This window comes from Oncorhynchus kisutch, linkage group LG14, assembly GCF_002021735.2.
Source record: "Oncorhynchus kisutch isolate 150728-3 linkage group LG14, Okis_V2, whole genome shotgun sequence".
In the NCBI taxonomy this organism is placed as follows: Eukaryota; Metazoa; Chordata; class Actinopteri; order Salmoniformes; family Salmonidae; genus Oncorhynchus; species Oncorhynchus kisutch.
Window position 1 is genome coordinate 44271227 of NC_034187.2, and position 14210 is coordinate 44285436.

At 41.8% G+C, this 14210-nt stretch overlaps 1 protein-coding gene across 1 annotated transcript in view; it reads right to left on the reverse strand.

Annotated features, from left to right (window-relative positions):
- The window catches only part of LOC109878148 (leucine-rich repeat and fibronectin type-III domain-containing protein 2), a 181419-nt gene extending 168491 nt beyond the window's left edge, over positions 1-12928 (reverse strand). Inside the window, exon 1 of the mRNA XM_031788437.1 lies at positions 12800-12928. The gene's annotated coding sequence lies outside the window, so the exon portion shown is untranslated. The remainder of the gene's footprint in view (positions 1-12799) is intronic.
- Positions 12929-14210: the final 1282 nt, after the last annotated feature.

The following is a 14210-nucleotide window of genomic DNA, read 5'->3' on the forward strand; positions in this document are numbered from 1 at the left end:
ATTGCTTTATTTTTCATTATTTATTTTTGGTACTAATTTATCTCCAGCACCTGCATCACTCTCCGCCTCATGGCCTCAAACTGCACCAATTTTTTCGTTCTGTCGCCTTCACCCATTTGGATAATAAAGCATTTAAAGGCTGACATTAGTTGATTTAAATAGCCAAAATTCTAACTCCTCCAATAACATTTGGACTTTTTAACATTCCCTATAAGGCATGGATTATTATAACCTACTGCAGGCCTAAAACCTATGGGTTTCACCTTCTTACTAAGGATTATATTGAAGACAGAAGCCGCCTCTTAATGAGTTCCGAGAGCCGATCTGTAATCCAACGATTATTATTATTATTATTAATATCATTATTAACCCTGCATTATAATGATATAAAAGCCCCTTAGATATTCACTGTAAGGTTTTACATTTCTATATCAATATCACAGACCAGATTTGTCCTAACAAAAAATGTCCCCTAGATATTAATTTTGAATCCTCCAATCCTCTAAATTTAATTAGATCTACAGGGACATGTTATTGATCGGCAAGTATTTTAATTTAGAAGCCGCCAGTTCTGAGAGCCGTGTCACACCAATTATTATTGGATTATTCACAATGGCAACCATTTGTTAGTATAATTTTTTTAAATTATGTCCGTTATAAAAAATTAAAAATAAAAATCAATAATATATTTGTACAACTGTAGATGCTATGCTGTCTTTTAATTTACAGTAGTGATGGACAGCATTTTGTTTTTCAGAAGGGTAGCAGGCTGCGATACATGTGAGACACTTGTATTTTCATGAATGTTTAATCTGACTATTTAAGTAGCGATCACTGTATGTTGTGGAATTTCAGCCGGCTACCGGTTTCCGTGCTCAGAGAGGTTAACCATATTTATTTGAGAATGCAGACTTACTCTTTAGTTTAGGCAACATATACATTTCTCCAAGGCTTACAGGAATCCAATCCTTGAGTACTAAGATCTTGGAGGGACCATCTCCTTTCCGTGATTGTAAATGAAAGGACATGACTCATCTTTCCGTCTCTTAAAGGAGATGGAGGACCCGTACTTCACTGATCGTTGCTATGATGAGTCTGAATCAGTAACAATGAACAGACTGGAAAATTCAAATAGAAAAAAGCAAACTCATTATGGTTCTATTATTTTGTGACTTTCTTTCAGTAGCAAAGTTCCATTCAAACCCAGACATCCTCTTTTCCCATGAATGTATTGGTAATTGTATCATTATATATGTCTGTATATGTGTGAACTCCTTCAAGACAGTTGGAAAAGCATTCCTCATGAAGCTGGTTGAGATAATGCCAAGAGTGGGCAAAGCTGTCATCATGGCAAATATATTTTGATTAGTTTAACACTTTTGTAGTTAGTACATGATTCCATGTGTTATTTTATAGTTTTGATGTCTTCACTATTATTCTACAATGTAAAAAATAGTACAAATAAAGAAAAACCCTTGACTGAGTAGGTGTGTCCAAACTTTTGACTGGTACTTTATATTTGAATGGTTTTATTATGTTCCCAGCACCTGTACTTTAAACACTAGTACGGTATCCATATTAAGAAGTCGTCACCTTGTATATCCAGGAAGACACGCGGTTGCTAAGGCATCAACTAATGGGAATCCTAATAAGGAATACATGGTCTAGATTCTAGAGGGAATTCACAGTGTCAAACAAATAAAAAGGTCAACAACATGCTACAGAAAATAAAAACTGCAAAGTAATTCTGAAAGTCTGTTATACCTTTTCCAGCAATATAAAGTCATTTCCAGTAACTTTCAATTAATCAAATTTGACCTTAACATATAAAAACTGAATAAAGCTTATGCTATCCAGGGAAAAATTATTCAAAATCTTTCTCTCACATTTCACTTCAAGTACATTTTCTGGAACTCTATAGTGTTGGGTAACAGCCAGACCTCGGGATCTCATTTTTGCTCTCTTTTGCCAAGTTTGATAGGATGTACTCTTGGGCAAAGGATGATTTCCTCTGTGACCCGAATTGCAATTATGAGCTGCTATCCGCAGTGATACTCAACTTGGGGTGTCAGTGGTAAATGGTGTCACCCTTTCAACACCTATCTTTCTTAATATTCCTCTGCTTGAAATTAACCTCACAGAGGATTCTTCCCTTTTTCCAAATTTTAAAAGAGTCAGCAGACAGCAGACAAATGAGTCGAGTCCACATAGGGGAAAAACAAAGGTTGATGAGCTGTTACTTTGGAAAATGAAATGTTTTGATGATCATCACATTTCATGACTTTGCTATATATTTAGCCAATGATAAATGTTCTACTCTACTCTCTTTCTCTCATGAATACTGTACAGCATATCAATCACAGTGAATCAGATTTGGAGCATTAGGATAGTCTATGATAGATGGTCTGAGACAAACAGGTACAATGTAGGTCATGTTGAAATGTTAACCAGGACCCACAGGTTTTCCAGAGTTAGAGGCTTCACAAGAGTGTTGATAATGTATGATGCAACTGTTCTCTCTGATGACACTGCATTAGGTCTGTTTGACAATATTCCCCTGCTGCCCACACCACATAAAAAAAGAAGACCGTCTAAATGATGAGAAAATGATATTGTTAACCATGTGTCTACACATACAACATTGGGCCAAGGCACTAGCTAATGTCTCTTCATAACTCATCAGTGCCTCCATCCAACAACTCTGATAATAGATGGAGATGATGATGCAAGTAAGTGAACACATGAAAGACAGGTGATCAGAGGGCCAAGCAGGTACCCCAGGGGGATAGATAAAACATAGCTTCAGTACTGATGAGGCTATTATAAATCTGTATCTCCCTCAATGACAGTTGGGAGGCAAGTTCATAAACATCCAGAAGGATTGGTTGCACAGGTAGCTGGCTCCTACCCAACCCAGATCAAATCACTTAGAAGTGTGCTCTCGTGTTCTCGCCAACTCTGCTTTAGTTGGGCCCATCAGCTATATGCCGCACCCATCCTAATAACTTAAAAATCCTTCCTCAACTTGATCGCTGATCTGGCATGATTGTATGGGTAAAAGCTTTCCAATACCCTGTTCTGTCTGATTCGTGACAACTCCAATGAAGGGAGAACTATGCCATTTAAACAACACTAGCTTCATGTGCAATGGAAGTCAAACTACTAATTATTTCCCATGAGGTTATGGCACCCCAAAGATTGATGGTGATGGCGCACAGCAGTTCCATCATCAGGATATCACATAAGGACCTCAGTAGCACCATTTTTCTGTTGTCAGTGTGCAGAGTATCTCTTTGTGCCTGCGTGTGAATGTTTGTTGTTCATAGAGAGTGAGTAGGTCTACATCTTTTTAGTATTCCTCCTCTCTCTGTTATATCACCATTTCCATTGATATCATCATACACCCAATTAGCTACTTTCTTGACAGTCAGGGTTCGGGAAGTGAGAATGAGAGCGGGAACAGACATTCACGGTGAAGTAAATCTGTCAGTTAATGGTAGACCAGCACTGTACAATTGATGCCAGCTTCTACAAGAAGGGGAGCTGAAAGATCTCAAGTTGTATTTGTCGTCAACTTGGACAGTGATAACCTTTAGTGAATCCCAGCACACCAGCACCCAAACTAATGCCTGAGAATATTGTATGCCAAAAACCTGCCATTGAAGAAGTCGATGAAATAGTAAAAAATATACTGCTGCTTGTTTGAATGAATCATTAAGAAACAAACATGTAATCTATATGTTATTACAATGTAATTCCCATGCCATTTCTTTCCAAATACCTAGTAATTTATCTACCACACAGTAAAGTAAAAACCAGTACTATTATTATGGAGGAATGTGGATTTCTTCCATTGTTTTATTTCTACGTATTTTATGCATTGTCTTCAGCTATTTTTGCACTACTTCTCCAAAATCAAGGATGCATTATGGATCTGGGCCAGGGACCCTGTTATGTAGGTATAAATATAGCACACACAATACCCATTTTCTCTATGGGTTGCTGCTCGAATAGAACTTATCTAAATGATTGACTTGTTACATTATTTATTTTCACTGATGATTTGTAACAGCAGCATGGTTGCGGCAATGCCACCTCCCCATGCATTCATTATGAATATGTGCATGAAGTATCATGATATGTCTCCATGTTTGGGTGCGTTCATCAATATTCACATACATAAACGTTTTGATATTCATTTATAAGGTGGGAAACAATCCACTTAAAAGCATATGCTATGGTATGTAGTTTCTGTTGTGTTTAATTTAGACACTGTGCATGTATATATTCACTTGCAGATATAGCAAGTAGTCCTCAAGACTGGTCAACTTACTTTTATTCGAACCTTGAATTAAAAAGAAGCCATGCAATTGAATTAGTTTGAGACAATAGGACATCTGCAACCTTGCAAGGAGATATGGGCAATTCAACATTAGTCCTCAAGAGTCAACTAATGCACCCGTAATAATAAAATAATAAAACAATCACCAACAAAAGTGTATGTTTAAGCAACAGATATGTTTTCTGTACATGCTGCGTCTCAATCTACCACATCCGCCTTCCGCATCTGCGGTGGAAAGCTAGAGCACTGTTTGTCAGACCAGGAGACATCCAAAAATCTGTCTTTTCACAAAAACATCTGTAGCATCCAAACGGTTTTGGCTACAAACTAATATGATGCCACAATAATGTTGTAACGGGAATGTAGTGTAACGGGAATCGTCTGAAGGTAACCTGGGACTGGTTAAAAAAACTAATGGAAGTATGGAAATTATAAAAAGAGGTTAAATATGTAGAGTACCAGTCAAAGGTTTGGACACACGTACTCATTCAAGGGTTTTTCTTATTTTTTTTACTATTTTCTACATTGTAAAATAATAGTGAAGACATTAAAACCAAAAATATTTCATATTTGAGATTCTTCAAAGTAGACATCCTTTGCGTTGATGACAGCTTTGCACACTCTTGGCATTCTCTCAACCAGCTTCCTGAGGTAGTCACCTGAACTGCATTTCAATTAACAGGTGTGCCTTGTTAAAAGTACATTTCTGGAATTTTTTTCCTTCTTAATGTGTTCGAGCCAATCAGTTGTGTTGTGACAAGGCAGGGGTGGTATAGAGAAGATAGCTTTATTTGCTAAAAGACCAAGTCCATAGTATAGCAAGAACAGTTCAAATAAGCAAAGAGAAACGGCAGTCCATAATTATAGACATGAATGTCAGTGAATACGGAACATTTCTAGAACTTTGAAAGTTTCTACAAGTACAGTCCCATAAACCATCAAGTGCTACTGAAACTGGCTCTCATGAGGACCAAGAGTTACCTCTGCAGCAGAGGATCACTTAATAAGAGTTACCAGCCTCAGAAATTGCAGCCCAAATAAATGCTTCACAGAGTTCAAGTAACAGACACATCTCAACATCAACTGTTCAGAGGAGACTGACTGAATCAGGCCTTCATGGTCAAATTGCTGCAAAGAAACCACTACTAAAGGACATCAATAAGAAGATACTTGCTTAGGCCAAGAAATATGAGCAATGGACAGGAAATCTGTCCTTTGGTCTGATGAGTCCAAATTTGAGATTTTTGGTTCCAACCACCGTGTCTTTGTGAGATGCAGAGTAGGTGAACGGATGACCTCTGCATAAGTGGTTCCCACCGTGAAGCAGAGAGGAGGAGGTGTGATGGTGTGGGGGTGCTTTGCTGGTGACACTGTCTGTGATGTATTTAGAATTCAAGGCACAAGTAACCAGAATGGATACCACATCATTGTGCATCCCATCTGGTTTGCGCTATGTGGGACTATCATTTCTTTTTCAACAGGACAATGACCCAACATACCTCCAGGCTGTGTAAGGGCTACTTGACAAAGAAGGAGAGTGATGGAGTGCTGCATCAGATGACCTGGCCTCCACAATCACCCGACCTCAACCCAATTGAGACAGTTTGGGATGAGTTGGACCGCAGAGTGAAGGAAAAGCAGCCAACAAGCGCTCAGCATATGTGACAACTCATTCAAGACTGCTGGAAAAACATTCCAGGTGAAGCTGGTTGAGAGAATACCAAGTGTGCAAAGCTGTCAAGGGAAAGGGTGGCTACTTTGATGAATATAAATATAAAATATGTTTTGATTAGATTTTTAAAAAATCAGAATGATTCCATATGTGTTATTGCGTAATTTTAATGTAGAAAATAAGAAAAATAAAGAAAAACCCTTAAATGAGTAGGTGTGTTTTCTTTTTATTGGCTTTTTCTTTGCTATGGCTTTTTCTTTGCAACTCTGCCTAGAAGGCAAGCATCCCGGAGTCGCCTCTCACTGTTGACGTTGAGACTGGTGTTTTGCCGGTAATATTTAATGAAGCTGCCAGTTGGGCCTCGGTATGCCTATGTAGATATTCCATAACAAATCTGACATTTCCAGCTACAATAATCATTTACAACATTACCAATGGACAACAAATGTGCTTTTCTTTAAAAAAACAAGGACTGAACAAAAATATAAACCCAACATGCAACAACTTTGGACATTGGTGGCAGTTTATTGTGCAGTATAATATACCTACAGGGGTCCTAAAATTCAATAAAATAGCTAAATGATCTGTGGTATGACCATCTTACAACAATTCCATTTGTTAGCTAGTAGAACCCCCTCCCACAGAGGGTTCTACCTGGAACCAAAAAGGGTTATGGGGACAGCCGAAGAACCATCTTGGAACCCTTTTTTTTGTAAACTTCTGCTGGAGCACGCACTCCAGGTATATATTACTGGCCATCCCCAAAGCCAACACCTCCTTTGGCCGCCTTTCCTTTCAGTTCTCTGCTGTCAGTGACTGGAACAAATTGCAAAAATCACTGAAGCCGGAGACTTACATTTCCCTCACTAACTTTTTATAACTTCAGCTAACCGATCGCTACAGCTGTACATAGTCCATCTGTAAATAGCCCACCCAATCTACCTACCTCATCCCCATATTGTTTTTATTTACTTTTCTGCTCTTTTGCACACCAGTATCACTACTTGCGCATCATCTGCTCATCTATCACTCCAGTGTTAATCTGCTAAATTGTAATTACTTCGCTACTATGGCCTATTTATTGCCTTACCTCCTCACGCCATTTGCACACACTGTATATATACTTTCTTTTTTTCTATTGTGTTATTGACTGAATGCTGTTTTTTCCATGTGTAACTCTTTGTTGTTTGTGTCACACTGCTTTGCTTTATCTTGGCCAGGTCACAGTTGTAAATGAGAACTTGTTCTCAACTAGCTTACCTGGTTAAATAAAGGTGAAATAAAAAAGGGCGAGGCACCATTATGTTCAAGGTTTCAGGCTTGTAACTTCAAAAACGAATAAGAAATATCAGTTTTAGTACAGGGACACAGTCTTGGAAATTAGTGTTTGCGCGTGCCATGAAGACAGGACACACCTGCTAAAATCGGTTTCCTATTGAACATACAGAAAGTAGTAATAGTTTGATTACATTTTATCTGATGAGTAAACAGAAATGTATTTTGACTTGTTCAAATCAAATCAAATCACATTTTATTTGTCACATACACATGGTTAGCAGATAATGCGAGAGTAGCGAAATGCTTGTGCTTCTAGTTCCGACAATGCAGTAATAACCAACAAGTAATCTAACTAACAATTCCAAAACTACTGTCTTATACACAGTGTACGGGGATAAAGAATATGTACATAAGGATATATGAATGAGTGATGGTACAGAGCAGCATAGGCAAGATACAGTAGATGGTATCGAGTACAGTATATACATATGAGATGAGTATGTAAACAAAGTGGCATAGTTAAAGTGGCTAGTGATATATTTACATCATTTCCCATCAATTCCCATTATTAAAGTGGCTGTAGTTGAGTCAGTGTCAGTGTGTTGGCAGCAGCCACTCAATGTTAGGGGTGGCTGTTTAACAGTCTGATGGCCTTGAGATAGAAGCTGTTTTTCAGTCTCTCGGTCCCAGCTTTGATGCACCTGTACTGACCTCGCCTTCTGGATGATAGCGGGGTGAACAGGCAGTGGCTCGGGTGGTTGATGTCCTTGATGATCTTTATGGCCTTCCTGTAACATCGGGTGGTGTAGGTAGTTTGCCCCCGGTGATGCGTTGTGCAGACCTCACTATCCTCTGGAGAGCCTTACGGTTGAGGGCGGAGCAGTTGCCGTACCAGGCGGTGATACAGCCTGCCAGGATGCTCTCGATTGTGCATCTGTAGAAGTTTGTGAGTGCTTTTGGTGACAAGCCGAATTTCTTCAGCCTCCTGAGGTTGAAGAGGCGCTGCTGCGCCTTCTTCACGATGCTGTCTGTGTGAGTGGACCAATTCAGTTTGTCTGTGATGTGTATGCCGAGGAACTTAAAACTCAGAGGGCCCTCACCTCCTCCCTGTAGGCCGTCTCGTCGTTGTTGGTAATCAAGCCTACCACTGTTGTGTCGTCCGCAAACTTGATGATTGAGTTGGAGGCGTGCGTGGCCACGCAGTCGTGGGTGAACAGGGAGTAGAGAGCAGGAGAGGGCTCAGAACGCACACTTGTGGGGCCCCAGTGTTGAGGATCAGCGGGGAGGAGATGTTGTTGCCTACCCTCACCACCTGGGGCCGGCCCGTCAGGAAGTCCAGTACCCAGTTGCACAGGGCGGGGTCGAGACCCAGGGTCTCGAGCTTGATGACGAGCTTGGAGGGTACTATGGTGTTGAATGCCGAGCTGTAGTCGATGAACAGCATTCTCACATAGGTATTCCTATTGTCCAGATGGGTTAGGGCAGTGTGCAGTGTGGTTGAGATTGCATCGTCTGTGGACCTATTTGGGCGGTAAGCAAATTGGAGTGGGTCTAGGGTGCCAGGTAGGGTGGAGGTGATATGGTCCTTGACTAGTCTCTCAAAGCACTTCATGATGACGGAAGTGAGGTAGTCGTTTAGCTCAGTTACCTTAGCTTTCTTGGGAACAGGAACAATGGTGGTCCTCTTTAGCATGTGGGAACAGCAGACTGGTATAGGGATTGATTGAATATGTCCGTAAACACACCGGCCAGCTGGTCTGCGCATGCTCTGAGGGCGCGGCTGGGGATGCCGCCTGGGCCTGCAGCCTTGCGAGGGTTAACACGTTTAAATGTCTTACTCACCTCGGCTGCAGTGAAGGAGAGGCCGCATGTTTTCGTTGCAGGCCGTGTCAGTGGCACTGTATTGTCCTCAAAGCGGGCAAAAAAGTTATATAGTCTGCCTGGGAGCAAGACATCCTGGTCCGTGACTGGGCTGGATTTCTTCCTGTAGTCCGTGATTGACTGTAGACCCTGCCACATGCCTCTTGAGTCTGAGCCGTTGAATTGAGATTTTACTTTGTCTCTGTACTGACGCTTAGCTTGTTTGATAGCCTTGTGGAGGGAATAGCTGCACTGTTTGTATTCGGTCATGTTACCAGACACCTTGCCCTGATTAAAAGCAGTGGTTCGCGCTTTCAGTTTCACGCGAATGCTGCCATCAATCCACGGTTTCTGGTTAGGGAATGTTTTAATCATTGCTATGGGAACGACATCTTCAACGCACGTTCTAATGAACTCGCACACCGAATCAGCGTATTCGTCAATATTGTTATCTGACGCAATACGAAACATATCCCAGTCCACGTGATGGAAGCAGTCTTGGAGTGTGGAGTCAGCTTGGTCGGACCAGCGTTGGACAGACCTCAGCGTGGGAGCCTCTTGTTTTAGTTTCTGTCTGTAGGCAGGGATCAACAAAATGGAGTCGTGGTCAGCTTTTCCGAAAGGGGGGCGGGGCAGGGCCTTATATGCGTTGCGGAAGTTAGAGTAACAATGATCCAAGGTCTTTCCACCCCTGGTTGCGCAATCGATATGCTGATAAAATTTAGGGAGTCTTGTTTTCAGATTAGACTTGTTAAAATCCCCAGCTACAATGAATGCAGCCTCCGGATAAATGGTTTCCAATTTGCAAAGAGTTAAATAAAGTTCGTTCAGAGCCATCGATGTGTCTGCTTGGGGGGGGGATATATACGGCTGTGATTATAATCGAAGAGAATTCTCTTGGTAGATAATGCGGTCTACATTTGATTGTGAGGAATTCTAAATCAGGTGAACAGAGGGATTTGAGTTCCTGTATGTTTCTTTCATCACACCATGTCTCGTTAGCCATAAGGCATACGCCCCCCCCCCCCTCTTCTTACCAGAAAGATGTTTGTTTCTGTCGGCGCGATGCGTGGAGAAACCCGTTGGCTGCACCGCCTCGGATAGCGTCTCTCCAGTGAGCCATGTTTCCGTGAAGCAAAGAACGTTACAGTCTCTGATGTCCCTCTGGAATGCTACCCTTGCTCCGATTTCATCAACCTTGTTGTCAAGAGACTGGACATTGGCAAGAAGAATGCTAGGGAGTGGTGCACGGTGTGCCCGTCTCCGGACTCTGACCAGAAGACTGCCTCGTTTACCTCTTTTTCGGAGTCGTTTTTTTTGGGTCGCTGCATGGGATCCACTCCGTTGTCCTGTTTGTAAAGCAGAACACAGGATCCGCGTCGCGAAAAACATATTCTTGGTCGCACTGATGGTGAGTTGACGCTGATCTTATATTCAGTAGTTCTTCTCGACTGTATGTAATGAAACCTAAGATGACCTGGGGTACTAATGTAAGAAATAACACGTAAAAAAACAAAAAACTGCATAGTTTCCTAGGAACGCGAAGCGAGGCGGCCATCTCTGTCGGCGCCGTCTTCAACTGTTGAAACAGTTTAGGGGTAGATTTTCAGATTCCTTTCTCTGCACGTTGAACGAGTGGATTACTCAAATTGATGGTCCCAACTAAACTGACTTTTTGGGATATAAAGAAGGATTTGATCTAACAAATCGAACAAAACATGTTATAGCTGGGACCCCTTGGATGACAAATCGGAGGAAAAAATAAGTGAATATTTAATTGCTATTTATGAAACATTTTATGGGGCGTCATCCTAAAACAATTGCATGGCATGTTTTCGCTGTAATAGCTACTGTAAATCGGACAGTGCAGTTAGATTAACAAGAATTAACAAGAATTTAAGCTTTCAACCGATATACAGTGTATGTACCTATATGTTTAATACCCATAATTTTTCGGATTATTTATTTTAATTGCACGCTCTACAGTTTCACCAGAAGTTGTCCCGCTAGCCCGACGCCTAGCCCTTAAGAGTGTACTGTAAACTAAACCCCCATTTAAGCTGCATGGCTCACCTCCAAATGTATTCAACCTGTCACGCCCTGAACTTAGAGATCCTTTTAATTCTCTATTTTGATTAGGTCAGGGTGTGACTAGGGTGGGCAATCTAGTTGTCCTATTTCTTTGTTTGGCCTGGTATGGTTCCCAATCAGAGGCTGTCTATCGTTGTCTCTGATTGGGGATCATACTTAGGCAGCCTTTTTCCCACCTTAGTTTGTGGGATCTTGATTTTGTATAGTTGCTGTGTAGCCTGCAGAACTTTACGTTCATTTTGTAATTTGTTGTTTTTCGGTGTTCATTTGAATAAAAGTAAGATGTTCGCCTACCACACTGCACCTTGGTCCGATCCTTCCATCAATCAACGTAACACAACCGAATAATTCCACACTTCTGTCATGAAACAGATGATTTGACCATGTCCTTGCCTTACCCCGGCAGTCCTTCAAATTGCCCCAGGATTTTCACCTCTAAAACAGGTGTCATTATTCTCACTGAGCAATGTAATTTGGCAAGATATTGTGTGAAACGCTATCGCCATTGCATCGGCCCTCGGGGGAATGTCGTGGCCTTGATCCCATCTCCCACAGTCCTTATTTCTGCAAGTAACCATAGTCCAGTTCACTGAGAGAAAAAACGTATATATATATTAAACAGCAGTTTAAACCTGGAAGCATTTAATGTTAGTAGTTAAAATGTTGTCCACGTTTAACAAATCACTCTGGTGGTGTTCGGAGCAGAGCAGCAGTAACAGATAGATAACTACAACTGCAATCTATTTTATTTATACTTATCTGCACCAGCATTTACTGCACTCTCTGAATGGCCTCTATTTGAAACTTGGTGCTCAAATGTTGTGTCCTCAGTCATTCACTACTAGCACGCAAAATACAAGCTAATTAGCAAAGTAGCCCCTAAAAAACAAACCCAGTATCACATGAATTCTGTCTTCCCTTGCTCAAGCATTATTTGTCAGTGACAGAATAACCTGCAAACACAGTGAATGTGGCAGCGGCTCGCTGCAGTAACTGTGTTTGGCAATGATTAATCAAGGTCACCAGTGGCTTTCTCATCTTACGCAATTAACCTAGTTTCTCTGTGCGGTGGCGGCAATCTATGGGGAAGCAATTAAAATCCAAATACTTCCTGCTGGGTGTGGACTTAACCTTGCTGGAACTTTGGCTGCAGAATCCGCCGCAAACGCGCTGCCTCCTGCAGCAGGATTTAACCCTTTCCTGGACCTTTAATGACAATTGGGCCCCATCCCTATCCTATAATAAGTGATAAATGATCTGAGGCTATATTGCTTTCACTTAGTTAGCTGATTATGATTGATCATCTTGAGACAGAAGGGAAAGATGAAGAGAGGGTGGGAAGGCAATATTGTTTTTCTGAAGAGGATTTGGAGAATCACAGCAGGCTTTCATCGTATCATGAACCAGGCAACTGCATACGCCGAAGCACACGTGTGGAGCACTACACCTCCAGCATCTAAGCTGTATCCAGCCACCAGCAATCACAAAACTTCGTCCCCATCATGGCAATTGGATAACAAGGTCTGTATTTTTTTTCTTTGTTAGTGTGTACTGACCTTGTCTTCGTCTCCCTGATGGCAACAAACAATCAAGTCTCCCTTTATCCTCCCTAGGATGAGTGCTGCAAGGTGGCTTCTCTCCCTGGCCAGTGATGAAGCGCTATTCTGCCTCATTGGCTCATCCTTTCACCTGCAAGATGGTGACAAAGAGAACATGAATAATTTCAATTGCATTGCGAGACGGTTTAAAAAAAAGATAACTCTATAATAATTACATTTATTTTGGGGAATGGAGGGGCTGGGAGGCACTATACCGATATATACTATGCATTCAAAAGTATGTGGACACCCATTCAAATTAGTGGATTCTGCTATTTCAGCCATCACACCCGTTGCTGACAGGTGTCTAAAATCGAGCACATGGTCATGCAATCTTCATAGACAAACATTGGCAGTGGAATGGCCTTACTGAAGAGCTCAGTGACCTTCAACGTGGCACCGTCATAGGTTGCCACCTTTCCAACAAGTCAGTTCGTAAAATCTCTGCCCTGCTAGAGCTACCCCGGTCAACTGTAAGTGCTGTTATTGTGAAGTGGAAACATTTAGGAGTAACCGGCTCGGCCACAAAGTGGTAGGCCGCAAAAGCTCACAGAATGGGACTTTATTTATTTTTACCTTTATTTAACTAGGCAAGTCAGTTAAGAACAAATTCTTATTTTCAATGACGGCCTAGGAACAGTGGGTTAACTGCCTGTTCAGGGGCAGAACGACAGATTTCTACCTTGTCAGCTCGGAGATTTGAACTTGTAACTTTACTAGTCCAACACTCTAACCACTAGGCTACCCTGCCGCCCCTGCTGAGTGCTGAAGCGTGTAGCGCTTACAAATCACTTGCAACACTCACTACCGAGTTCCAAACTGCCTCTGGAAGCGACCTCAGCATGAGAACTATTCGATGTGAAATGGACTTCCATGGTCGAGCAGCTGCACCCAATCCTATGATCACCATGCGCAATGCCAAGCATCGGCTGGAGTGGTTTAATACTCGCCGCCATTGGACTCTGGAACAGTGGAAACGTGCTCTCGGGAATGATGAATCACGCTTCCCCATTTGGCATTCTGACGGACACATCTGGGTTTGGTTGATATCCCTTAGTTCCAGTGAAGGGTAATCTTAATGCTATAGCATACAATGACATATTCTGTGCTTCCAACTTTGTGGCAACAGTTTTGGAAAGCTCTTTCATGTTTCATCTTGACAACTCCCCTGCGCACAAAGTGAGGTCCATACAGATAGTTTGTTGAGATCGGTCTGGAAGAACTTGACTGGCTTGCACAGAGCCTTGACCTCAACCCCATCCAACAGCTTTTGGATGAATTGGAACACCGACTGCGAGCCAGACCTAATCGCCCAACATCTGTGCCTGACCTCACTACTGCTCTTGAAGCAATGTTACGACATATAGTG